The sequence below is a fragment of the Dendropsophus ebraccatus genome, chromosome 1, assembly GCF_027789765.1.
Source record: "Dendropsophus ebraccatus isolate aDenEbr1 chromosome 1, aDenEbr1.pat, whole genome shotgun sequence".
Lineage (NCBI taxonomy): Eukaryota > Metazoa > Chordata > Amphibia > Anura > Hylidae > Dendropsophus > Dendropsophus ebraccatus.
Window position 1 is genome coordinate 208,282,620 of NC_091454.1, and position 27,134 is coordinate 208,309,753.

Sequence of the window (27,134 nt, forward strand, 5' to 3'; positions counted from 1 at the left end):
CTGGCTGGTCCCTCTTCCCCCCTGCCTTTCACCCCAGCTGCCCCCCATCTTCTCCCCCTGCAACCCCAGCTGCCCCCCATCTTCTCCCCCCTGCCCCCCATCTTCTCCCCCTGCAACCCCAGCTGCCCTCATCTTCTCCCCCTGCAACCCCAGCTGCTCCATCTTCTCCCCCTGCAATCCCAGCTGCTCCATCTTCTCCCCCTGCAACCCCAGCTGCCTCTCATCTTCTCCCCCTGCAACCCCAGCTGCCTCTCATCTTCTCCCCCCTGCCCCCCATCTTCTCCCCCTGCATCCCCAGCTGCCTCCTATCTTCTCCCCCTGCACCCTCAGCCTAAGTCTTCATGATGGCTGTGCTAGATGGAGAAGAAAGCAAAAAGTGAGCGACGGCAATCGGAGAAGACGTCACCTGTGAGTCACTTCTATAGTGTGCCGAGCCTGTGTACCATTGGGGTCTAAATAAGTCAGTGTATTGTTTGCGGTAGTGTACTGACACAGCCCCGCGGTCACTACAGTACACTAGTGCAACTAGTTTTTTAAACTAGGACCCAACTAGAAGAGCTGCAGGTACTACAACTCCCAGCATATCCTGAGGGCTGCAGATTATGCTGGGAGTTGTACTGCCTGCAGCTGTTGTAGTTGGGTCCTAGGTGCATTATACACTGGATGCTTTGTGGCATATAAGAATACATAGATCTGTGGGGGCTCAGTGTAGGGAAGTGACCCCAGAACATCACTAATAGGGGATAGAGGGAGATGTTTTTGTTCTATCCCCTATTAGTGCTGTTCTGGGGTCACTTCCCTGTACTGAGCCCCCACAGATCTATGTATTCTTATATGCCACAAAGCATCCAGTATATAGGACCCAACTACAACAGCTGCAGACACTACAACTCCCAGCATGTACTGACAGTCTGCAGCCCTCTGGATATGCTGGGAGTTGTAGTGCCTGCAGCTGTTGTAGTTGGGTCCTAGGTGCATTATACACTGGACGCTTTGTGGGAGATCAGAATACATAGATCTGTGGGGGCTCAGTGCAGGGAAGTGACCCCAGAACATCACTAATAGGGATAGGGGGAGATGTTTTTGTTCTATCCCCTATTAGTGATGTTCTGGGGTCACTTCCCTACACTGAGCCCCCACAGATCTATGTATTCTGATCTCCCACAAAGCATCCAGTGTATAATGCACCTAGGACCCAACTACAACAGCTGCATGCACTACAACTCCCAGCATGTACTGACAGTCTGCAGCCCTCGGGATATGCTGGGAGTTGTAGAGAGATGTATTGCTGGACCTTCAGGGCTGATGGTTGTCACCCACAGATTGCAGCCACCAGAAGCCTCTGCACACAGGGATTTATTAAAGTGTTGTCCTCTCGGAGTACTACAACTACTACCATACCCTGAGAGCTGTATATATGTAGGGGGTCCTGAGAGTTTTAGTTCGACTGAAAATGTTGTTCACAAGGGATTTGTCACAGATACAGATGAATCCATGAAAGGAGCGGCTCAGCCTGTCTCACTGGTTCTATATTGGTGGGCCCCAAGGTACCCCAGTCCGACACTGGACAGAACCGGTCCCCAAACTAAGACGTCCCCGGCCTCCTTCCTGCCTCCATCATGTCTGTTTGATGAGAAGAGCGGGCATCAAGCAGGGTGCTGCCCAGTAGTACTGGGTGCTGGAGTGCCGGCCTGCCAGCTGTGCCAGGGTACACACCATGCTTGTAACCTGCCTCAGCATGCAAAGTGCCTAGGGCAGCATGAACTCTAAATACAGGCCTGGCCTCAACTACTTTCTTTAACCCCTTAGCGACCCATGACGTATCTGATACGTGATGGTGCCGCGGGGGGTGTTCAGAGCGGCGCTGATCCCGGCTGACACGTGCAGCCGGGCAGTGCCTCTGTTAGCCGGCGCGGGTCCCGTTGCCGCGTCGGCTAATTAAGCACTTCAATGCAGCTGTCAAACCTGACAGCTGCATTGAAGTGCTTTATGCACAACATCTCTGGTGTCTAGTGGGTCGGATCTCCCCCCCGCGATGCGATCGCGGGGGGGAGATCCGTTCTTCTGCCCGTGCCGGGCCTCAGCGTCGGAATGACGCTGATCCCGGCTCGGCAATAGATTGCTATGGCCTGCAGCAGGCTAAAGCAATCTATCACCGATCTGATGGATCTTTGCTGTGTATATACACAGCATTGATCTCTATGAGAGATCAGTGCTGTCTATATACAAGTCCCCCAGGGGGGCTTCTAGTTACAGTAAAAAAAAAGTAAAAAAGTGTTTTTATTAATAAAAAATCCCCTCCCCTAATAAAAGTCCAAATCACCCCCTTTTTCCCATTTTATAAATATAAATTAATAAATAAATAAATAAATAAACATGTTTGGTATCGCCACGCACATAATCGCCCGAACTATTAATTAATCACATTCCTGATCTCGCACGGTAAAAGGCGTCAGCGCAAGAAAAATTCCAAAGTGCAAAATTGCGCATTTTTGGTCGCATCAAATCCAGAAAAAATGTAATAAAAAGTGATCAAAAAGTCGTATATGCGCAATCAAGGTACCGATAGAAAGAACACATCATGGCGCAAAAAATGACACCTCACTCAGCCCCATAGACCAAAGGATGAAAGCATTATAAGCCTGGGAATGGATTGATTTTAAGGAACGTGTATTTGTTAACAATGTTTTGATTTTTTTAAAAGCCATTAGATACAATATAAGTTATACATGTTATATATCATTGTAATCGTAACGACTTGAGGAACATGCATATCAGGTCAGTTTTACCATAGGGCGAACGGCGTAAATGCAAAACTCCCCGAAATCAAAACAAATTTGTTTTTGTTTTCAATTTGACAGCGCAAATTATTTTTTTCCGGTTTCGCAGCACATGTTATGGAAAAATAATGCCTGTCATTGCAAGGTACAATTGGTTTCGCAAAAAATAAGTGCTCATATAAGTCTCTCGGTGAAAAAATGCAAGCGCTATGGACTTTTAAACATAAAATGGAAAAAGCAAAAGCGCAAAAACGAAAATTGGCTTTGACCTTAAGGGGTTAAATTTGTATCCCACCTTTAACATGAGAATAAAAATTAAAGAGGTATTCCGTTCAAACATTACTTTTGATGCCCATGGTGAGACTGACAATTCATTCCATACCTGTTTTTATCTATTCAGTCTCCTTCCCCCAGTTCTGAGCTGAAAAATCTGTGTGAGAGCCTTTGGGTGGTATTACACGAGCCAATGGGGGCCCAATAATACCTGTAAACGAGCTGCGATCTGCTAGATCGCCGCTCGTTTACTGGACCTATTACACGGCCCGATAATCGTTAATCAAGGGCTGCAGGGACATATTTACCGATGTTTAAACTACATACATTACCTATCCACGTTTCAGGGCTGCTGCTGCGGTCTTCTCCACGGGTCCCGCGCGCTCTAACTTCAGAGTGGCCTGTCAGCTGTGATTGGCCGGGCGGCCTGTCAGCTGACAGGCCGCTGTGAAGCTAGAGCGTGCAGGACCCAAGGAGAAGAAGACCGCAGCAGCAGCCCTGGAACGTGCATAGGTAATGTATATCGTCAGTCGCCGGCTGCGCACTGCTATTACACGTAATGGTGCGCTGTTGGCGCCCAACGAAAATAGGTTCAAACCTATATCAACGATCAGCCGATGATCGTTGTCATCGGCTGATCGTTGTATTTATTACATGGAGCGATAATTGGCCAAATCGGGACGATTATCGTTCCGTGTAATAGTACCCTTTCTCTCTGTCTCCTCTTCCCTAGCAGGCTTTATCTGCAACAGTGTAGCTTCTTTAGAAGGGTATGTGCACACTACCGAATCCACACAGATAGCTTCCTGGGGATACTTCAGGCTTGTTTTTTTTTCTTCAGGCTTGTTCTTTTGTTTGCTACGAAAGCTTCCTGGGGATACTATGCGCGCTCTGGCTTGAAGTTCCACTGGTCCCATGGGCTCCATTCTATGATCAGGCAGATTTCGCCATCTGCCCAAAGAATTGACACATCAATTCTTTGGGGGGACGGTGGAATCCGCCTGAGCATAGACTAGTGGAAATTTAAGTGGGAGGGTAAATCTGAGGTCAAGTTGCTGATAAACTCACTGTTAAAGGGAACCTGTCACCCCCCGTGCCGAGGTGACAGGCTCCCGACCCCCGCTACAGCCCCTTATACTCACCTGATCCCGCCGGGTCCCGCTTCTGTATCTGGTCGGGTTACGGAGATATCCGCTGCTGCAGCCTGGCGCGCGCTGAGAGATGAGTCCACCGGGACTCGGCGGGAAGCGGGACCCGGCGGGATTAGGTGAGTATAGGGGGCTGTAGCGGGCGGTAGGGGGCCTGTCACCCCGGCACGGGGGGGTGACAGGTTCCCTTTAATCCTCCTAGCATTACAAAGAAGCTTCAAGGATGCAGATAGGGACTTGTTTACATCAGCAATCTCTGTCTCTGATAGGGACTTGTTTACACTACACACTACTTATTTTAACCCCTTCATGATTCAGCCCAAAATGACCCATATGACCGCACCAATATTGACTTTTGTTTTTCCTCCTCTTCTTCTAAGAGCTTTAGCACTTTCATTTTCTGCAATGTAGAGAACATATAGTGGCACTCACCGAATCCATAAAAGTGATGCTTTATTTCAGGTCAGATACAGAGCAACAAACAACAAGTGCATTCCACAAGGAAAGAGCCACGATCATTTTGCACTACTGCACTTAGACTGGCTCACAATAGGCTCAGTCTCTGCCTGGTTCCGATTCCATGCCCAAAAAATGGAAGGCACTTATGAGAAGGGTTTCCGGATGTTGCGGAATTAGCATCCGAAGGGCCAGTGGCGCAATAGATAACGCGTCTGACTACGGATCAGAAGATTGTAGGTTTGACTCCTACCTGGCTCGTCGATGCTGCCGTGATCGTATAGTGGTTAGTACTCTGCGTTGTGGCCGCAGCAACCCCGGTTCGAATCCGGATCCTTCATCTTTCGCAATACAAAATGAAAGTAATGCAGAAATAATCCTGAACAGTTATACATGAAAGTATCATCAGAATTTTGTAATTTAGTAAGAAGTTTTGTTAGTGGCAGTAGCCATTATTACTTGTCCAGAAAGGTCTTCATGAAGGTGCAGACCTTGCCAGACATACACAGCACTCACTAATTTTTGTTATCTGTTATCAGCCATTCTCATCAGATTGTATGCTGAGGATATTTATACTGTTATCTGTTATCAGCCACTATATGAAATTTCAGGCCTTTAAGGCCCTTTTCACACTTCTGTTTGCACAAATACGGATATATTGCAGGCCCATTCATTTCTATGGTCCCATACACTCTGTATGTGTTACAGATCTGTGTTGGGGACGTGATCGGCAACTACAGGCCGCACAATGGCTTGGCTGCTTTTTTTTGAGGCACGGATGACCTATCTTGAATAAATGGGTCCATGCCAATGTGGACAGGTTGCAGACTGTTAAATAAAACTGTAAATAAATCTGCATTCTGCATTTTTTTTTTTTTTGCATGTACTATTGAACGTTGCCTGCTCCACAGCTGCATCAGGTAAAAATCTTCATTTCTATGCACCTGTCAAATAAACTACCAATTTAATTTATCAACTGGCTCTGACTCCATCTCCTACCAATCCTATGACTCCATCTACTACCAGTCCCGTGACTCCCATCTCCTACCAGTCTCGTGACTCCTCCTCCTACCAGTCCCATGACTCCATCTCCTACCAGTCCTGTGACTCCATCTTCTACCAATCCTGTAATTCCATCTCCTACCAGTCCCGTGACTCCATCTCCTCCCAGTCCTATGACTCCCATCTCCTCCCAGTCCCGTGACTCCCATCTCCTACCAGTCTCGTGACTCCTCCTCCTACCAGTCCCATGACTCCATCTCCTACCAGTCCTATGAATCCATCTGCTACCAGTCCTATGACTCCATCTCCTCCCAGTCCTGTGACTCCATCTTCTACCAATCCTGTAATTCCATCTCCTACCAGTCCCGTGACTCCATCTCCTCCCAGTCCTATGACTCCATCTTCTACCAATCCTGTGACTCCATATCCTCCTAGTCCTATGACTCCATCTGTTGGTTTACTCTGCAGAATGCAGTTAAATCCATGGCTAAATTTGCGATAATATCCACTGTAATGGAATTATGATGAGAAAGACGTAGTCAGCGCTCAGGCAATATGCTCATGCTTCTAGGCCCATTGCTAGGTCTTTCATACTTTATTGCAAATCTTAAAAAAAAAACCTGACCTTTTTTGAACCTAACTGGTTCTTAGTCATGGTATTCCATCATACCCCGATAGGTGGATGTTTATCCCAAACAAATCCAAACCCAGATACCATGACTAAGAACTAGAGATGAGCGAACCGGGTTCGGGTTCGAGTCCATCCGAATCCGAACGTTCGGCATTTGATTAGCTGGGGCTGCTGAACTTGGATAAAGCTCTAAGGTTGTCTGGAAAACATGTATACAGCCAATGACCAGGGGCGCCGCAATCATGAGGCGACCTGAGTAGTCTGCCTCAGGCGGCGCCACCAGCTGTCATCATGGGGGCGGCATTCAGTGGCAGATTATAATATGAGCGGTTCGGGCGGCCGCCCACATTATAATCCGCCACTGACTGTACCCAGGGCCGCTTTAACCAGAGGGCACATGGTGCACGTGCACCGGGCCCCCTGGTTAAAGGGGCCCCCCCGAGCAGGCCGGCCGTTGCTATGTGCGACCAGTGCGGTCGCACAGGGCTCCGGCCACCAGCCTGTCAGGGGGGAGCGCCATGGATGGGTAATCTACTTACCCCTCCATGGCGCCCCCTGCAGGGCCCCCCCGTCCGCCGCTGCCCCCGTCCGCTGCTGCTGCGGCGCTTCAGCGCTGCAGCAGCAGCGACACTGACAGAGAGAGAGCCATTGGCTCCCTCCCTGTCAGTCACTCACTCTTGTGGCCGCACTTCCTGCGGTCACAAGAGGCCGCGCTCTCCCTCTAGCGCCCGACGTCACTGGAGCGTCGGCGCGAGGGTAAGGGGAGTGCAGCCTCTTGTGACTGCAGGAAGTGCGGCCACAGGAGGGAAGAGAAGAGGAACGCGTGGACCCAGGTGAGTAACAGTGTTTGTTTTTTTCAATGTTATATGGGAGGGGGAGCTATATACTACGGGGGGGGGGGGGGGGAAGGGGGCTATATACTATTGGGGAGCACAGGGGGCTATATACTATGGGGGAGAACAGGGGGCTATATACTATGGGGGAGAACGGGGGCTATATACTATTGGGGAGCACAGGGGAGCTATATACTATGGGGGAGCACAGGGGAGCTATATACTATGGGGGAGCACAGGGGAGCTATATACTATGGGGAGCACAGGGGGCTATATACTATGGGGAGCACAGGGGGCTATATACTATGGGGGAGCACAGGGGAGCTATATACTATGGGGGAGAACGGGGGCTATATACTATTGGGGAGCACAGGGGGCTATATACTATGGGGGAGAACGGGGGCTATATACTATTGTGGAGCACAGGGGGCTATATACTATGGGGGAGCACAGGGGGCTATATACTATGGGGGAGCACAGGGGGCTATATACTATGGGGGAGCACAGGGGGCTATATACTATGGGGGAGCACAGGGGAGCTATATACTATGGGGGAGCACAGGGGGCTATATACTATTGGGGAGCACAGGGGAGTTATATACTATGGGGGAGCACAGGGGAGCTATATACTATGGGGGAGCACAGGGGAGCTATATACTTTGGGGGAGCACAGGGGGCTATATACTATGGGGGAGCACAGGGGGCTATATACTATGGGGGAGCACAGGGGAGCTATATACTATGGGGGAGCACAGGGGAGCTATATACTATGGGGGAGCACAGGGGGCTATACACTATGGGGAAGAACGGGGGCTATATACTATTGGGGAGCACAGGGGGCTATATACTATGGGGGAGCACAGGGGGCTATATACTATTGGGGAGCACAGGGGAGCTATATACTATGGGGGAGCACAGGGGGCTATACACTATGGGGGAGCACAGGGGGCTATACACTATGGGGGAGCACAGGGGAGCTATATACTATTGGGGAGCACAGGGGAGCTATATACTATTGGGAAGCACAGGGGGCTATATACTATGGGGGAGCACAGGGGAGCTATATACTATGGGGGAGCACAGGGGAGCTATATACTATGGGGGAGCACAGGGGAGCTATATACTTTGGGGGAGCACAGGGGGCTATATACTATGGGGGAGCACAGGGGAGCTATATACTATGGGGGAGCACAGGGGAGCTATATACTATGGGGAGCACAGGGGGCTATATACTACTGGGGAGCACAGGGGGCTATATACTATGGGGGAGCACAGGGGGCTATATACTATGGGGGAGCACAGGGGGTTATATACTATTGGGGAGCACAGGTTAGCTATATACTATTGGGGAGCACAGGGGCTATATACTATTGGGGAGCACAGGGGAGCTATATACTATTGGGGAGCACAGGGGTCTATATACTATGGGGGAGAGCACAGGGGGCTATATATTATGGAGAGCACAGGGGGGCTATATACTATTGAGGGGGAGCACAGGGGGGCTATATACTATTGGGGGAGAGCACAGGGGGGCTATATACTATTGTGGGAGAGCACAGGGGGGCTATATACTATTGGGGGAGAGCACAGGGGGCTATATACTATTGTGGGAGAGCACAGGGGGGCTATATACTATTGTGGGAGAGCACAGGGGGGCTATATACTATTGTGGGAGAGCACAGGGGGGCTATATACTATTGTGGGAGAGCATAGGGGGGCTATATACTATTGGGGGAGAGCACAGGGGGGCTATATACTATTGTGGGTGAGCACAGGGGGCTATATACTACTGGGGAGAGTGCACAGGGGGGCTATATACTAATGGGGGAGCGCACAGGAGGGCTGTATATAACTGGAGGAGCACATGAGGGTCTATATACTACAGGGACACCTTAAAACTATGGAGGCACAGAGGGGTGTAACTATGTAGGAGTACAGAGGGGTGTAACTACTGTATAGGGGTACAAGGGACCTAACTACTGTATGTGTTGGAGCCTAAAATATTTGTCTGGCAGATTCTGGAGAGAAGATTCACAGCCAGGAGAAGACTTCAAGGTGGCCCACGCTGGATGGAGAGAAAAAGAAAAGGTGACAGACTCTGATCGGAGAAGACGCCTCCGGTGAGTCACTGGATGTAACTTCACTCTGTTATAGGCTTGTACTGATAGGGGTCATGGTGTGGCGGTATTATGTAATGGTATCAATGGTGATATCTTTCTGTTTTGTTTAGTGCAGTTTTTATGTAATATGTAATCACTGAATGGTGGAAATAGTGTTATAAGGTAACTACTGTATGTATTGGGGCTCTTGATACAGTGTGGGGGCAAATTCAGTACATTATACAATGTGCAGAAAGGTAAGGGGGGGCCCACTCTTGAGGGCTGTGCACTGGGCCCACCAATGTATTAAAACGGCCCTGACTGTACCATGTACTGGAGCCCCCCCGCCCCCGGGCAGTATCTGTAATGAGATGCTGTGAGCGGGGGAGACTGTATTCATAAGCGCCGCGCTGTACTAAATCAGCCGCGCGGTGCTGATACTACAGCGCGGCGCTTATGAATACAGTCTCCCCCGCTCACAGCATCTCATTACAGATACTTCCCGGGGGCGGGGGGGCTCCAGTACATGCATTCCACGTCCGTGATCCGTCAGGATCACGGAACGTGGGAATGCAGCCTTAGTCCCCCGGCTGATGTGCGGCTGCCCGGGGTGTCCCGTCCTGTCCCCGGCAGCGCGCGCATCAGAGAGCTCCCCGTGCGCCGGAAGTCACAGGCACAGGCGCACGGGGAGCTCTGTGATGCGCGCGCTGCCGGGGACAGGACGGGACACCCCGGGCAGCCGCACATCAGCCGGGACCAGACCAGAGAGGCTCGACGGGGGAACGGAGGGCAGGTGAGTTGTGTGCTGTTTTTTGTTTTTGTTTTATCTGCTGTGCAGGGGGGGGGGGAGAGGGGGGACCATCTATAAGGTAGGGGGGGAAGGGGGCCATCTATAAGGGAGGGGGGAAAGAGGGGGACGATCTATAAGGGAGGGGGGAAAGAGGGGGACGATCTATAAGGGGGGGGGATCATCTATAAGGGAGGGGGAGAGGGAAGAGGGGGACCATCTATAGGGGGGGGGCATCTATAAGGGAGGGGGGAAAGAGGGGGACCATCTATAAGGGGGGGGGCCATCTATAAGGGAGGGGGGAAAGAGGGGGACCATCTATAAGGGAGGGGCGGGAGGGGGACCGTCTATAAGGGGGAGAGGGGGACCATGTATAAGGGGGAGAGGGGGACCATCTATAAGGGAGGGGGGGAGGGGGACCATCTATAAGGGAGGGGGGGAGAGGGGGACCATGTATAAGGGGGGGAGGGGGACCATCTATAAGGGAGAGGGGACCATCTATAAGGGAGGGGGAGAGAGGGAAGAGGGGGACCATCTATAAGGGGGGGGGGGGAAGAGGGGGACCATCTATAAGGGGGGAGAGAGGGAAGAGGGGGACCAACTATAAGGGGGGGGGGGAAGAGGGGGACCATCTATAAGGGGGGAAGAGGGGGACCATCTATAAGGGAGGGGAAAGAGGGGGACCATCTATAAGGGAGGGGGGAGAGGGGGACCATCTATAAGGGAGGGGGGAGAGGGGGCAGTAGTGGATTATAATGTGGGCGGATTGACGGGGGGGGGGGGGGGGGGGGGGGGGGGGGGGCGTCATTCTATAGTTCGCCTCGGGCAGCAGAGAGGCTAGAATCACCCCTGCCAATGACTATATCCATGTTTTCCACATAGCCTTAGGGCTTTATCCAAGTTAAGCAGCCACCGCTAATCATAATAATTGCTGAAAGTTCGGGTTCGGATGGACTCGAGCATGCTCCAGGTTCGCTCATCTTTACTAAGAACCGAATAGGTTTGAAACAAGTCCGTTTTTTTTTTTTATTTTAGAGATTTGCAATATAGAATGCATTGTTAGTCTCACCATGGGCAGCAACATATGAAACATAGAATACCCCTTCAAGGGGTTGCATGACATTTAAAAAAATTGTAATGCTGCTGGGGCCTTTAACAAAATAGAAAAAATATTTATTTACTTACCCCTGGTCCCCCACAGCTCCTTTTAGTAGTCAGGTCTCCTGTTTTTCTCCGCTTCCCGAAATGAGCACTTGGAACAGGAATCTCCCTGCTCAGTCAATCACTGGCTAATACAGGACACGGCTGGCAGGTCCTGCTCCGATCACTCATCTTGGAGGCAGGAGAAAGACGGGATATTAGGGCCACTGGAAGGAGCCAAAATGGAGCTGAGGGGAACCAGGGGTATTTAAAAATTATTATTTTTTTTAAAGCCCCAGCAATATCTGATTTTTTGTAAACATCCCCCCCCCCTCCCCCCATTATGTGGTCCTCAGCATTGTCTCACACCAAACCCATCTATAGATATTTGAAAGCATGTAATACTACATTTATCCAGCAGAGGCCACTGCAGGAAAAGTGTACAGCCAACAGCAGCTTCCTTTGGAGATAACAGCTGATGCTGCAGCAATGTATATTCCGTACCATACTGTACATGAAAACTTTTTTCTTTATTCAGCTGCTCAAGTGCAATATGGACCATACCAAATTTAATGTCCATTTCTTCAGTGAGTGATCGGAGTGAGGCATCGGGACATAATTACACATCAATGCATCTAAACATGAGGAAATAGTTTTTGGGAAATTCAGTGAACAAACATAAGCAGGAATCACGAACAGGGACGTCTGATGATGGTTCAGGTCCCAAGGTAATAATTTGTCCACACATACCTTGACCAAGACAGACTTGTCCGTTTTGGAGAAAGTTTTAACATTTTCTTTCTTCCTGATTTGATTCTTTTACAGTAACTATTCGCAAAAACATTGATGATGAAGAGATGGCATCACCGTAGCGAACATGAAGATATTTTTCCTACTTCAACTGAACAGGCTGGGCTCCGCACTCTCCACAAATTAGAACAGGAACAAACCTCGAATTATGGTAAGACACCCCCCCCCCCCCCATTGTATTAGGAAGAAATCACAAAAATTCCCCCCTTTTTCATTATGCCCACTGATTGATATGTTTGTTAAAGGAGAAGTCCGGCCAAAACTATTTTTTAATATGTTATTACTTACGGAAAGTTAGACAAATTTCTAATGTACATTAATTATGGGAAATGCACATATAGGGCTATTTCCCTTAATTTAGTAGATCAGGGAGACTTCAGATTCTCTAAAAAAAAAAGATGACATCACGAACCGGGGGTGTAATTACAATGGATCGCCAGCAGGGGCGCACTATATATAGAAGTCAATGGTACTCATTGGACACTCCATTGGAATTACAATGGATGTGTATGTAAATGTAATACAGTATACAGTGTTTTTGATTGAATATATTTATGGAATACTTTGGGGAGCAAGTGTCCTTGCTCCCCAAAGTATTCCATAAATGTAATCAATCAGTACATAACAGTAAGCCCGCCACTCTGGACTACACTCAACTACTACTCTCATGGTGATGGAAGAGTAGTAGCTGGGTTATATTGCCGCTGCTGGTGATGGGCGCAGGGGGAGCCGCTCATCACTGTGCAGCTATCATCCCCCTCCGCTCCCCCCTCCTCCTCCGGCCAAACTTTACACTATGTGATGGCTGACTCCCCGCCCGGCCACCGCTCTTCGATCACACATGCCGGCCGGGGACACCAGGAAGCACCGGGAGCCGGCACGTGTGATCAGAGAGCAGTGGCCGGGCGGGGAGTCAGCCATCACATAGTGTTAAGTTTGGCCGGAGGAGGAGGGGGGAGCGGAGGGGGATGATAGCTGCACAGTGATGAGCGGCTCCCCCTGCGCCCATCACCAGCAGCATCGGCGACGGCGATATAACCCAGCTACTACTCTTCCATCACCATGAGAGTAGTAGTTAAGTGTAGTCCAGAGCGGCGGGCGTTCGGCAGCGGCGGTTCGGCGGGCTTACTGTTATGTACTGATTGATTACATTTATGGAATACTTTGGGGAGCAAGTGTCCTTGCTCCCCAAAGTATTCCATAAATGTAATCAATCAAAAACACTGTATACTGTATTACATTTACATACACATCCATTGAAATTCCAATGGAGTGTCCAGCAGGGGCACACTATATATAGAAGTCATGGTACTCATTGACTTCTATATATAGTGCGCCCCTGCTGTTGATCCATTGTAATTACACCCCCGGTTCGTGATGTCATCTTTTTTTAGAGAATCTGAAGTCTCCCTGATCTACTAAATTAAGGGAAATAGCCCTATATGTGCATTTCCCATAATTAATGTACATTAGAAATTTGTCTAACTTTCCGTAAGTAATAATATATAAAAAAAATAGATTTGGCCGGAGTTGTCCTTTAAATTGGTGGAGAAGGAACTGACATCAATTCCAGGAAACATTAGACATGACAATTTTGACTCAAGCACAGAGGTTGAGTATAAGGAAATCGAAAAAGCTAAAAGATGTGGTTTATAAGCCAGCGGATAAAGGGGGTAACACAGTTGTGTGGTCGAAGAATATGTATGAAACTAAAGTTTACAGGCAGTTAAGTGACATCAATTGTTATAAAAAAAAACTTACCTTTTATTCTTCTTGTTTCGTACATGTCTAGCTTGAAAGAAATCCTTATCCAGGCTGAGACAGAAGGAACGATCTCAAAAGAATTGCATGAAGCCTTGACAATAAAGAGTCCAATGATTCCAACATTATATCTCCTTCCAAAGGGTCATAAGAACGCCACCCGTCCTCCCGGAAGAAGTAATTTCACAGAGAATGTGAGCAAGTTTATTGATTATGTCCTCAAACCTTTGGTGGAATACCTTCCATCATTTACACGGGATTCTATGGATTTGCTAGGAAAGATCAATGGAATACAACTTGATGCCAATATGCTGCTTGTTACATGCGACGTTGAGTCGCTTTACACCAGCATCCAACATAGCGATGGTGTTGAGGCAACTTTTTTTTACTACATAGCAGCAATGTCGAACAGAATATGGCAATGTTGGTAGTGGACCTTCTCCAGTTCACGTTAACACACAATTTTTTCACATTTAAAGGGTCCCTCTACCTACAGCTCCAGGGGACTGCAATGGGGGCGGCTTGTGCGCCCTCATATGGAAATCTCTTCCTTGGGCTATGGAAGAGGGACCTATTCCTATCAGATCATGGACTGCGTCCTGTTTTGGGCATGGTACATCGACGTGTTCTTGATCTGGCAGTGAACAGAGGACCAGCCCAAACTGTTTATGGATAATCTTAATGTTAATTCTAAAAACATCAGAATTACATATATGAAAGAAGTTGTAGAACGGCATATCACCTTAAAAACTTCACCTTTATTTTCGTGAGACAGTACAAAGCAGGAACATCTCAGAGGCAGGGAGTGAGCACCTCTCAGGTGTTCCTGCTTCGAACCGTATGACGAAAATAAAGGTGAAGTTTTTAAAGGGGTATTCCCCCCCAAAATGATTTTTGCATTAATACACTGCCCGCCCCTAGCTTTCCATCTTTCCAATATACAGTTATTCTGGATTCTGCACAGTTTTGCTGTTATCCAGCTGCATTCACCCCCACGGATTGCAGAGATTCATCAGACCTTAGTCCAACCCGCCATGCTCCCTGCTCCTGGCCCCCACCCTCCGAGACGGCATCACGTGTCCTCAGTCCCAGCACAGTGAAGTGACTGAGAACACTGATTGGGTGGCTGCTGTTACCAGAGGGAGACAGTGATCAGCGCAGATGTCACTGTCTCCCTCTCTAACAGCAGCCACCGGGTCACCCCCAGCCCAGAGCTCACCCCCTGTGTCCAGAGCCTCAGGGCTGTGTCCAGCACTCACCCGCAGCACACAGCCCCAACGCACCACAACCAACCGCCCTCCCCATCACCCGTGGCAGCCCTCACTCACCCGCGGCATAGCCTCCTCCGCACTCACCCGCGCCCCCCACGGCAAGCTCCGCCCCGCAATCGCCCGCGACAAGCTCCGCCCCCCGCGATCACCCGCGGCAAGCTCCGCCCCCAGCAAGCTCCGCCCCTCGCAATCGCCCGCGTCACCGCCAACTCAGCTCTGCTACACCATCCCCCCCAACTCAGCTCTGCTACACCGTCCCCCCAACTCAGCTCTGCTACACCTTCCCCCAGCTACACCTTCCCCCCAACTCAGCTCTGCTACACCTTCCCCCCAACTCAGCTCTGCTACACCTTCCCCCCAACTCAGCTCTGCTACACCGTCCCCCCAACTCAGCTCTGCTACACCGTCCCCCCAACTCAGCTCTGCTACACCGTCACCGCCAACTCAGCTCTGCTACACAGTCACCCCCAACTCAGCTCTGCTACACCGTCACCCCCCAACTCAGCTCTGCTACACCGTCACCCTCAACTCAGCTCTGCTACACCGTCACCGCCAACTCAGCTCTGCTACACAGTCACCGCCAACTCAGCTCTGCTACACCGTCATCATCTCCTTCATTGTCTCAGCTCTGCTACTTCACCATCATCAGGCAGAAGCATTGCATGATGGGAAATGTAGTAACTCAGGAACGGCAGCAGCTAGAAAGACAGGAGATGGCTCAAAATACTCAGGGGGACTTGGTGAGTAAGGTCAGCAAGGTTTGGGGGCATTACATTTTTTTTAGCTCTTGGGAATACCCCTTTAAGGTGATACCCCGTTCTACAACTTCTTTCATATATGATGTTCACGGACTGCTATTTTGAACAGAGCATCACCAATATCACCAAAGGTGAGAGTATCTTACTTCTGACACACTGGAGTGGCCTGTAACTTTGTAATGTAGGTGCAACTTCTTTGTGCGGATCAGAATTACATATGGGCGAAAGATGCTGACTGAAATGATCTGCTGCTGGTCAAGAAGAAATCAAAGATAGATGAAAAGGTACTGTTTATCACGAATTATCACTCACATTGGTCCAGATCGAGGGAATGTTTGAAAAAGCACTCGGCGGTCCTGAGAGTTGATCCAATTTGGTGTAATTATTTACCGAATAGGCCAGCCTTAACAGCAAGGAGATCCAAAAATTTCAGAGACATTCTTGTAAAGAGCGAAAAGCGAATATATTGCTGAACCGCCAAGCCATATTTTCAGAGCCAGTAAGAAAAGGTGGTGTTATTACCCATGTGGCAGATGTATTGCCTGCCCGAATATTGAGAAAGCAACAGACTTTGTGGATAGTTTGGGGAGACAGACTTTTAAGATCACGCAGCATATAATATTCTCGAGTTGTGCAGTGGTATATTATGCAACATGCCCATGTTCCAAAATATACGTGGGACTAACAACCAGGGAACTAAAGACACGGGTTCGTGAGCACGTTAGGGACATTGTCAAAGCGAAGGATGTAACTGACTTTGAGGCCCTAAAACCAATAGCCAGACATTTTCATGCATTTGACCCTAAAAAATGTAAAGTAAGGGGCATTGATAAGATCAATATTGGCGTTCGGGGTGGAGATATAGTGAAACATGATGGATTTTGACTTTGAAGACATTATACCCAAAGGGATTAAATAAAGTAGCGAGTTTTCCACCATTCCTCTGAACATTTTGATCTGTGTAAGATAATGTTTTAATTTTTGATTATGTATTATGTTTTATAATATTTTTGGTTTTATTAATGTGCTGTATTTTTATATATATATATATATATATATATATATATATATATATATATATATATATATATAGATTCTTGGTTATGCACTGTATATGTGAAAGACAGTAAAGAGGGAGAAAAGAGTAGAAAAAGGAAAAAAAGAAAAAAGGATGAGAAGCTAAGATATGTAAAAAAGAAGTTGCATCCACTGTTCTGATATACTACATGTGTGCACTTTTATATTATAGTATATATATTATAGTATATTTTTAAATACAAACACACACACACATATATTTATTTATATACTTTCTTTCACCCTTGTAGCACTAGCACTTTAGTTTGATATCCTGGACACATATAGTGGTGGTATATCTTTTTAATGGATACCTGAAAGGTCTTAATTCCATTTTGCACTTTAATTGTGTTGCTCAGTGACTTCTCCTTGTGCATATATATTCGCACGAGTTTGCATGCGCCTGGTCTCTCCCCTGTGTTTTCGGATTGGAGCAATATCACGTGACCGCTCGTCATATGAAGAGGCTGGCCACGTGTGTCTCTGACCCAGAAGCATTCGGGAGAATCCTGTCCCGATCGCTATGCGCCAAAGAGTCATGCAGGTGATTTCTATTTACATATTCACATGGCGCCACTAGGACATTGAACACCTGATTGGTTGAGAATCAAATAGTAGGGGCTATATAAGATCGGATTTTTCAGTGTAGCACCACCCCTCGATAAAGGTGTTTAGCCAAAACGTACGTTGGGGCGCATCACACTGGGCTCCTGTGTGAACCAGCACTTAAAGGGGTAGTGCAGCGTTTAAAATTATTCACTAAATGACACACATTAAAAAGTTATACAAAGTTATACTTTGTAATGTGTGTTATGTAAGTGAATGGCCCCCTTACCCGTGCCCCTCACCCCCGGAGTGTGGTGCAGTATACTTACCTGATTACTGTCGACCCCAGCCACCATCTTGGGTCAAACGATGGCATCTTCGGGAGGCCGGCTGGAGCGCTCCAGCCGTCCCTAATGACGGCCCCCCTCTGCCGCGTCATCAGCTGCTCAGCCGCGATTGGATGAGCATAACTGTGTTGTTGTTGCTTGTATCACTACGGCTCTAATTTGTGAGGGTATTTAACCCTTTGTGGGAGAGTGATTTATCCGTGGAAACTACATATCTGGTTGCCCATGTGTTTTGCCAATAGCTGTTCTGATTAATCTGTCTTTTATTATATGGTACTCCTTTTTAATAAAGAGTGATTTTTTTTTTTACATTGTTTTGGGTTTCAGTCATATTTTTGTAGGTTTAATGTTAGTTTTTGCTGAGTTTAACCCTTTACTTTTACCCCAGCAGTATATTCATGCACTAGCTTATTAATTGAAGTGGGGAAGTATGTCTAACTACTACATATAAATTCAATATGGTCCCTACCACTGTGTGAGTAATGATACAAAGGCCTGTTTACGCTGCAGCCTACCCCGGCTCAGACATGTTGGAAATCTTCAGCCACTTAGGGCCCTATTCCACCGGACGATTATTGTTCAGATTATCGTTAAATCGTTTGAATCTAAACGATAATCGTTCGGTTGAAATGCAGTTAACGATTAACGACCGAACGAGAAATCGTTGATCGCTTTATAAGACCTGGACCTATTTTTATCGTTGCTCGTTCGCAAATAGTTCACATTGAATAAGACGTCGTTCGGTCGTTCGCAGTAGATACGAACGCAATTGCAAAGAAATAGCGAATAAAAAACAATCGCAAATACGATCATAAGTAACGATTATCGTTCCATGGAAATGAGTGAACGTTTTCAGGTCTTTCGCAATAGCGGTCGTTTGAGATTGTTAACGATTATGCGAATGATAATCGTCCGGTGGGAATACGGCCCTTACAGTAGATATTGATGAGGTTTTCAATACCCTATCCACATGCACCAGAAAATTTCTGGATGGAAATCTGCACACACTTCTATTGCTCTGTGGGTTTACACTGCATAATCAAAACCATAGAACTATATTAGTGGGCACACTGGTCTTTTGGTTATTCCATGGTATGCTCCATCGCAAGTGATATCATGAGTGACCACTTCAGAATTAAACCAGAAACCCAGTCATCTCTGCTGCTGCATAGGACAGAGCTTCATGATATGCCTGGGAATGGAGCGATTTTAAGTGACGTATATTTGTTGACAATGGTTTGAATTTTTTACAGGCCATCAGATACAATATAAGTTATACATGTTATATATCGTTGTAATCGTAACGACTTGAGGAACATGCATAACAAGTCAGTTTTACCCCAGGGTGAATGGCGTAAAAACACATTTCCCCCAAATAAACAAAATGCGTTTTTTTTTTCAATTTCACCACACTTTGAATTTTTTTCTGGTTTCGCAGTGTACTTTATGCAAAAATTCAGCCTGTCATTGCAAAGTACAATTAGTGACGCAAAAAATAAGGGCTCATGCGGATTTATAGGTGGAAAAATGCAAGTACTATGGCCTTTTAAGCACAAGGAGGAAAAAACGAAAACGCAAAAATCGAAATTGGCTCTGTCCTTAAGGGGTTAAAATCGCCTGGACTATTGATTTCTGGAAAAAAAACAAAAAAAAAAACACAAAACAAAAAAAACAACAACAGTGACTCTTTAAGTCCATCCATAGTTGCATACATTTCCATATATATTGCCTATTGTTGAATAGACAACAGGCCCTATTCCACGGAACGACTATCGTTCGTATTCGGCCGATATCGGCCGCTACGGACGATAATCGTCCGGTGGAATAGAGTGCAACGATCAGCCGACATCGTTCATGTCGGCTGATCGTTGCAGTCGCTTGTTTTTCAACATGTTGAAAAACAAGCGACTGATATAGCAGCGATCTGCTGCCGTCGCTCCTTTGAATAGGAGCATCGGCAGCAGACGCTGCTATATCCTATGGGCTGCCCGGACGATCAGCAATCCCCCGGGCAGCCCCCCCGCAGCTCCCCGCCGCCCCTCCCGCACTCACCCACTCGCTGCAGCCGCGTTGAATAACGGTGGCAGTGAGTGGGGAACGAGGAGCAAACGAGCGCTGAGAGCGCTCATTTGCTCCTCTAAACGACCTGTGGAATAGGGGCAAACTCCTAAGTTGTGGGTCCCGATCGGTAAGTGATAGGAGCTGCTCCTGTCACTTAGGGCCCTATTCCACCGGACGATTATCGTTCAGATTATTGTTAAATCGTTCGAATCTAAACGATAATCGTTCGGTTGAAATGCAGTTAACGATTAACGACCGAACGAGAAATCGTTAATCGTTTTATAAGACCTGGACCTATTTTTATCGTTGCTCGTTCGCAAAACGTTCGCAAATCGTTTGCATTGAATAAGACGTCGTTCGGTCGTTCGCAATAGATAAGAACGCAATAGCGAATAAATAGCGAAGAAAAACGATCGCAATTACGATCATAAGTAATGATTATCGTTCCATGGAAATGAGTGAACGTTTTCAGGTCTTTCGCAATAGCGATCGTTTGAGGTCGTTAATCGTTAACGATTATGCAAACGATAATCGTCCGGTGGAATAGGGCCCTTACACTTAAACGCTACAATCGCGTATAAGGGGTTAATGACAGACTGCAGCATAATCAGTGCAGCCTGTCATTAACAGTGAGGGCCTGGCTGCGGATTGCAGCCGGCCCCACCTGCTATGAGGCACGCTGCAGTCCAGAGCACGATTCATAGCACCTCAGACACCCAGGACGTAAATGTACATCCAGGGTTGTCTGGTGACAGGCAGCCAGGACGTACATTTACATACAGGGTTGTCTAGGGGTTTAAAGGGGTACTCTGGCAATTTTTTTTACTTTCAAATCAATAGGTTTTAGAAAGTTAAAGATTTTTAAATTACTTCTATTATCTCCAGCGGAAAAAAAAAATTCTTTCAAATCAACTGGTGTCAGAAAGTTATACAGATTTGTAAATTACTTCTATTTAAATATCTGAAGTCTTCTAGTACTTATTAGCTGCTGTTTGTCCTGCAGAAAGTGGTGGATTCTTTCTAGTCTGACACCATGCTCTCTGCTGCCACCTCTCTCCATGTCAGGAACTGTCCAGAGCAGTAGCAAATCCCTAAAGAATACCTTTACTGCTTTGGACAATTCCAGACATGGACAGAGGTGGCAGCAGAGAGCACTATGTTAGATTGGAAAGAATAAACCACTTCCTGCAGGACACACAGCAGCTGATAAGTACTGGAAGACTTCAGATATTTAAATAGAAGTAATTTACAATTCTGTATAACTTTCTGACACCAGTTGATTTGAAAGATTTTTTTTTCCGGCGGAATACCCCTTTTAAGAAACAGCTAGAGCACATGCACACTCAGCCAAGTCAAGTGTGCATATCCCTGGGAATATTGCTGTCAGCCAACTGCACTTTATGGGGGATATTTATTAAGACTGGCATACTTGTACGCAGGTCTTAAATTAGGCCCCGCCCTCTGTCCTCTGGCCGAATTCACTAAGAGGTGCACTAAGGGTCTGTATTTTGTTGCCCCTGTTGGCCGGAATCCTGCTCCATACTGACAAGGGGCAAGTGCCCAGGGGCAGCTGTGTGTGGATGGATGCCTTGCTTTGGTAATCCCTTGTCTTATGTCGCAATACTCGCAACCGGGTTAGACTTTGACCTAAAAAGGCCACCCTGGTATTTCCCTATATATGTCCCAATACTCACAACAGGGAGGGACTTAAGGGGCTACGTGACAGGGTGGCTGGTTTGGTGTTCTCCTCACTGGGAGGCACCCTTTGCCAATAGGCTTCCTTCTCTGGAGGGATATCTGGCTATTTATGTGTTTTGAAACTTGTAAATGAGGCTCCACAGGCCCTTTCTTTGCATATTTAGAATTGGACCATGATTTACACCTTAGGTACTTGAGAAGGCAACATGGGTAAGGGGGTGTGTACACCAGGGAGAAGGGGCAAATCTGTGCTTTCTCCCTGGCGTAGGCTCCTGCCATAACATTGATAAATGTCCCACGATGTGTATGGCCAGCTTTAGTTAGTTAGCCAGTCACATTACACAACATCCAGGACCGCTAGGTCCTATAGAACACTCAGCACAGGATTAAGGACACGGTAATTGCTGCGTCTCTACAGGGGAGGAGGCATTTTCCCATGTATACACCAGTACAAATTAATTACATTTCACCCATTTTATACGACATTAGCTTTTGTCAAATATTAGAGAACAAGTCACTGGGGTGTAACTGAAAGAGGGCCAAGGGCTGGGCCTACAGGTTTAGCAGGTACACAATGCCACAGAGACAGCTTTATTTGTTACCGGGGTGGTAACGCACTTTCTGGGATATCATTAATCACTGGACATGCCTCCTCAGTCTGCGCAGGAGGAGTAGTTAACAGCCACCACTCTGGGTCTGACTGTCTTTGCTGAACACAGTTTGAGCATGTTTTGGTGTAATCTTCTAGTCGGTCTATCAGAGTCTTCCGCGGGATGATAATCGTTCGCATTATCGTTAACGATAAACAACCGCTAATACGAAACACCATTCCATTTACATGGAAAGATAATCATTACTTATGATAGCTCTTGCGGTCGTCTTGTCGTCGCTATTGCGTTCTTCACGACTGCGAACGACCGAACGACTTCTTATTCAAACCGAACGATTTGCAAACGAGCAACGATAAAAATAGGTCCAGGTCTTATTAAACGATCAACGATTTCTCGTTCGGTCGTTAGTCGTTAACTGCTATTCAAACGAACGATTATCGTTTAGATTCAAACGATTTAACGATAATCTGAACGATAATCGTCCAGTGGAATAGGGCCCTTAGACATCATAGACTGAACCTTCTTAAAACACTTGTCGCTTCATAATGTAGGGATGTGATTCCCAGCGGTAAATCAATTTGTCAGTGGGCCGCTTTGCTCAAACCAGTACTTTGTCACCTGGTAACACTGGTACCGTCTGCACCGGTGGATGATCCTTAGGGACTTGCTTTTGCAACTTCTCAATGGCCACCTGTTGAATGGTCTGCAGTTTGTCTCGGTGCTCCTGCACCCATGAGTCAGCTGTTCTAGTAATCTCATTGGAAGGAGGACTAAGGTTAATTTCAGCAACTTGTGTAGCGGACCAGCAATCTTAGCATTTTTTTTTTTTTTTATCTTCGGTAGTAACCTGGCAGCCCCAGAAATACTCTCACTTCCTAAAGTGTCTTAGCCTGCGGCCACTTGCTCATGGCCTCCACCTTGCTAATGGCAGGATGACCTCCTTCAGCTGAAACCACGTCCCAGATATTCTATTAAAGAGGGAACTTTCTTGGCTTGATCTTAAGGCCATAGCCACGGAGCCCACTTACCACTTGCCGTTGTCTCCTCAAATGTTCTTCAAATGTGGGAGCATGTACTACCACGTCATCTAGGTAGATCAGAATCGATTCAATGTTTAATTCACAGAGGCAGTGTTCCATCAGACTTGAAATGTACCCGGAGCATTTGTCAGCCCAAAGGGCATCCTGATTAGTTAATATAGCCCCATTGGTAGAATAAAGGCTGTTTTCTGCCTATCCTTCTCTGCAACAGGTACTTTCCAGCAGCCACTCGCAAAGACTAGGGTCGAGAAATACTTGGCACGCTGTAGGGCTGTCTTCAGTCTTTGGCAGGGGAAAGCTGTCCTTTACTGTGGCTGCATTCAACTTCCATTAGTCCACATAAAACCTTAAGGACCCATATTTTTTTCTCACCAGATCCACCGGTGCAGCCCGAGGGCTTTGACTTTCCTTCACCACTCCACTGTCTATCATCTGAGACAGCATGGTCTTCACCTCTTGGTAAAGAGTAGACGGGATTCTTTTTCGAATTGGGGTAACCCCAGTAGGTATTTCATGCTCAATAGCCATTGTGCGCCCAGAGTCTTCCTCACTCAAGAGAAAGTGGATTTAAATTCCCACAGCACTGGTTCAATCTTTTCCATTTGAGCAGTGGTGAATTGGATCGCATGGAACTCCATTTGCTCTAAAATCCATCTGGCATTCTACTCAGGTGTGGGTTCCTCCTCAGAATTTTGGTCGACTGCCATAGTACAGGTTTCACCTTTTACGGTCCATAGGGCTAACTGACTACCTGCAAGTGTCTCTTCTTGCAATATATACAACTAACCCTCTCCAGCATGGAAAGTAACTTCATGATTGTGTACATTGATACACCAGACTAAAGGCCCTGTTACACGGAACGATTATCGGCCTTATTTGATAATCTTGCTGTTTAATAGAAGGCAACGATCAGCCGACATGAACGATGTTGGCTGATCATAACTGTCGTTTGTCTTCCAACATGTTGATAGCAGCGATATGCTGCCGTCACCCTGCGGAAAAGGAGCAACAGCAGCAGACTTCCGCTATCCCCTATAGGCTGCTCGGAAGATCTAGCGGTCACCCGGGCAACCACCCCTTCCCCCCACCCCCGCAGCCTCACCTGTACTCACCCGCTCGTTGCCAATGCGTGGAATAGCGGTGGCAGCGAGCAGGGAACGTTTGCGGGGAACAGCGCTTGTTTGCTCCTCTCAGACGCTCCATGGAATAGGGACTTTACACTTGTCCATCTTCCAATGTCACAATAGTTTTGGCGACCACTGGACTTTGTCTTGCTTCTGACAAGCCCAGGGGTTCTATTAGCACCTTTATCCCATTTAGCTTCTGGTGCCCTCCAATAGGCATATGCATCATCTTCTCCTGATAGGGAGGTACAATATAGACTGCTCCAATAGGTTTTCCCACAGTTGTGGTTTTCCGGATACCACATGTTCTGATCGACTGCTGGAATGCTCTTTGGGTAGGATTATGGTAAGTTGTCTTCCTCCAATAACCTGGGCCCTCTTTTGTAAACCTAGTCCATCTAGTTCTTGCAGAATATTAGTTCCCAATACAACTGGGGCTCCGTTTCGAGCTAGCTTCTCTACAATAACCACTCCCTTCATGCCGACATCTTATCCACATAGCTTGATCCTCATCCAAGCCACTTTAAACACAGGTATAGCAGTCTGGTTTACAGCTGTCATTTTGATCAAAGTGTCCTTTTCATGTTTAATCAAATGGCCGAAGTTTCTCTCAAGGAATTTCACGGGTATAGTAGTTACTTCCGATCCTATGTCTATGGGAGATTTCACCAACTTACATTCCATCAGCACTTCTAAGTAGGGGCTGTCATCCATCAGGTCCTGAGAGTCATTAGGGGCATCCTAGCACCTGACCTCCCCCGCAAGAGGTTCCTGTTTAATGGCAGCTGTTCTCAATTTGAGCAATTGCTTGGACACTACCAGGATATGTGGCCTCTTTTTTGGCAGATCCAACAATGGGGACCCCTTATCCTTGGATTATTAGTAGGACCCCACACTTTGTTCAGCTGTAAGTGGAGATGGACCGGGTCCATGCATGCAGAAGTTTCCGGCTCCCCTTTCCCAGAGGACAGAGTGAACTGGGGCCTGTACACGTACCAACTGTCTCTGAATTTCTTCCTCTGATGCACTAAGTACCTTCACTACCTCCTGCAGATATTCTCCGTCAGAAGGAGTCCTCTTACCTCCTGCAGCCTGCATCCTCACAGTGTAAGTTTCATTGAATTCCCGCCGCAGAAAACTGACATGTCTGTTTTTTGCGTCCCCGCATGGGCTCCCGGCCGGAGTGCATACGATGTGTGTACGCTCCGGCCAGGATCCCATTCATCAATAGGCATTGTTCCACCCCGCAAAACTATGGCCGTAGTTCTGCGTCGAGAGCTACGGCCGTAGTTGTACGTTGTGTGAACATAGCCTAAGGGTGTTCTTAAGATGTGTGGCCCAGTCTTCTGGTAGCATATTCTGTCCATCAAATCTTGCTAGTTGATTCATGATCGCCCCTGCAGTTAAACGCATGATCGGAGCTGTACCCTGCTCGCAGCGCCAAATGAAAGAGGACCAAGGGCTGGACCTACAGGTTTAGCAGGCACACAATGCCACACAGACACAAACAGCTTTTTTTGTTCCCAGTGAAAAGATTTAGGGTGCATTGACGCGTACAGGATCTGCAGCTGATTTGATGGCGCAGATTTGAACTTGCAGATTCAAAGCAAATCTGCAAATTCAAATCCTGTGTGAACACACCCTAATAAGTAAAGTGATAAGAAAGAACTGGGAATATATGCAATACAGTAAAAACAGAAACAACTGCACAGTAATATAACACTGTCTATCAGAACAAACAAACTATTTACCCCTTCATTCCCAAAGTCTCCTAAACAGGTAACAGAAGCAAGTCTTCTTGGAATAATTTCTTCCAGATAGGTCTCTTGTTGGGGTACACCCTAAGTATTGCACAATACTATTTGTAATTTAACAGTAAACTTGTAGTCCTGAGGTAAATGCAGTCTTTCCTTTATAAAGACTTTGATCCAGCTCTCCAGAGTGAACATTTGTTATGCAGATAAGTCTCTTTAGTGATGAGGTGGCTGTAAATGAGTCTCCTATACTACTAGCACTGTGTGATGTACTTGGATGCAGCAAAGATTTAAAGTGACTGTACCACTAGGCCCAGGCTGAAGCACTGGAGGCGGACTGACCCACCCTTAGTGGGAAGAAACCCCAGCCCCTCCATGACGTGACTCCATTAGAATCAATGGAACCCTATCATAGAGGGGCTAGGGTTTCCTCCCACTAAGGGTGGGTCAGCCCGCCTCTAGTGCTTCAGCCTGGGCCTGGTGGTACAGTCACTTTAAGGCCCTATTCCACGGGACGATTATCATTCACATAATCGTTAACGATAAACAATCTCTAACCACCACTAAAGACCTGAAATCGTTCACTTATTTACATGGAACGATAATCGTTACTTATGATCTTTTTTGCTTGTTGTCGCTACTGCATTTGTGACTACTGCGAACAACCGAACGACTTCTTATTCAATGCGAACGATTTGCAAACGAGCAACGATAAATATAGGTCCAGGTCTTATTAGGTGATCAACGATTTCTCGTTCGGTCGTTAATTAACTGCTATTCAACCAAACGATTATCGCTTAGATTCTAATGACTTAACGATAATCTGAACGATAATCATCCCTTGGAATAGGGCCCTTACTCACAAGTCCTTTATTTCATTCAGAATCCCCTCTGTCTGAACCTCAGGGGACTCACTACACTTCTCTGTCCCTTGTTCCCCAATATCAGCCTTAAATCAGCTCCAGGACTTCTTCCTCCCTCTTCCACAGTATAGGCAGCAACTGACAGGAAGGATCTCCTTGACAACCACAGCCAATTCCTGTTTGCTGTTAGGTGATGATGCAGTAAGTTATCTCCATATGAAGTATCAAAACTACAATCTCATCATACTGATAGGCTTGTACGAG

The 27,134-nt window shown here is 47.1% G+C and overlaps 1 long non-coding RNA gene and 1 other non-coding gene across 2 annotated transcripts; both read left to right on the top strand.

Annotated features, from left to right (window-relative positions):
* The first annotated feature begins 4,845 nt into the window (after nucleotides 1–4,845).
* TRNAR-ACG (transfer RNA arginine (anticodon ACG)) lies at nucleotides 4,846–4,918 on the top strand. Its single transcript has one exon. It is a non-coding gene; the product is annotated as a tRNA-Arg (tRNA).
* A 6,826-nt stretch (nucleotides 4,919–11,744) lies between these two features.
* Nucleotides 11,745–14,089, top strand: LOC138793265 (uncharacterized). Its single transcript, XR_011363242.1, has 3 exons — nucleotides 11,745–11,877; nucleotides 11,975–12,110; nucleotides 13,752–14,089. It is a non-coding gene; the product is annotated as an uncharacterized lncRNA (long non-coding RNA).
* Nucleotides 14,090–27,134: the final 13,045 nt, after the last annotated feature.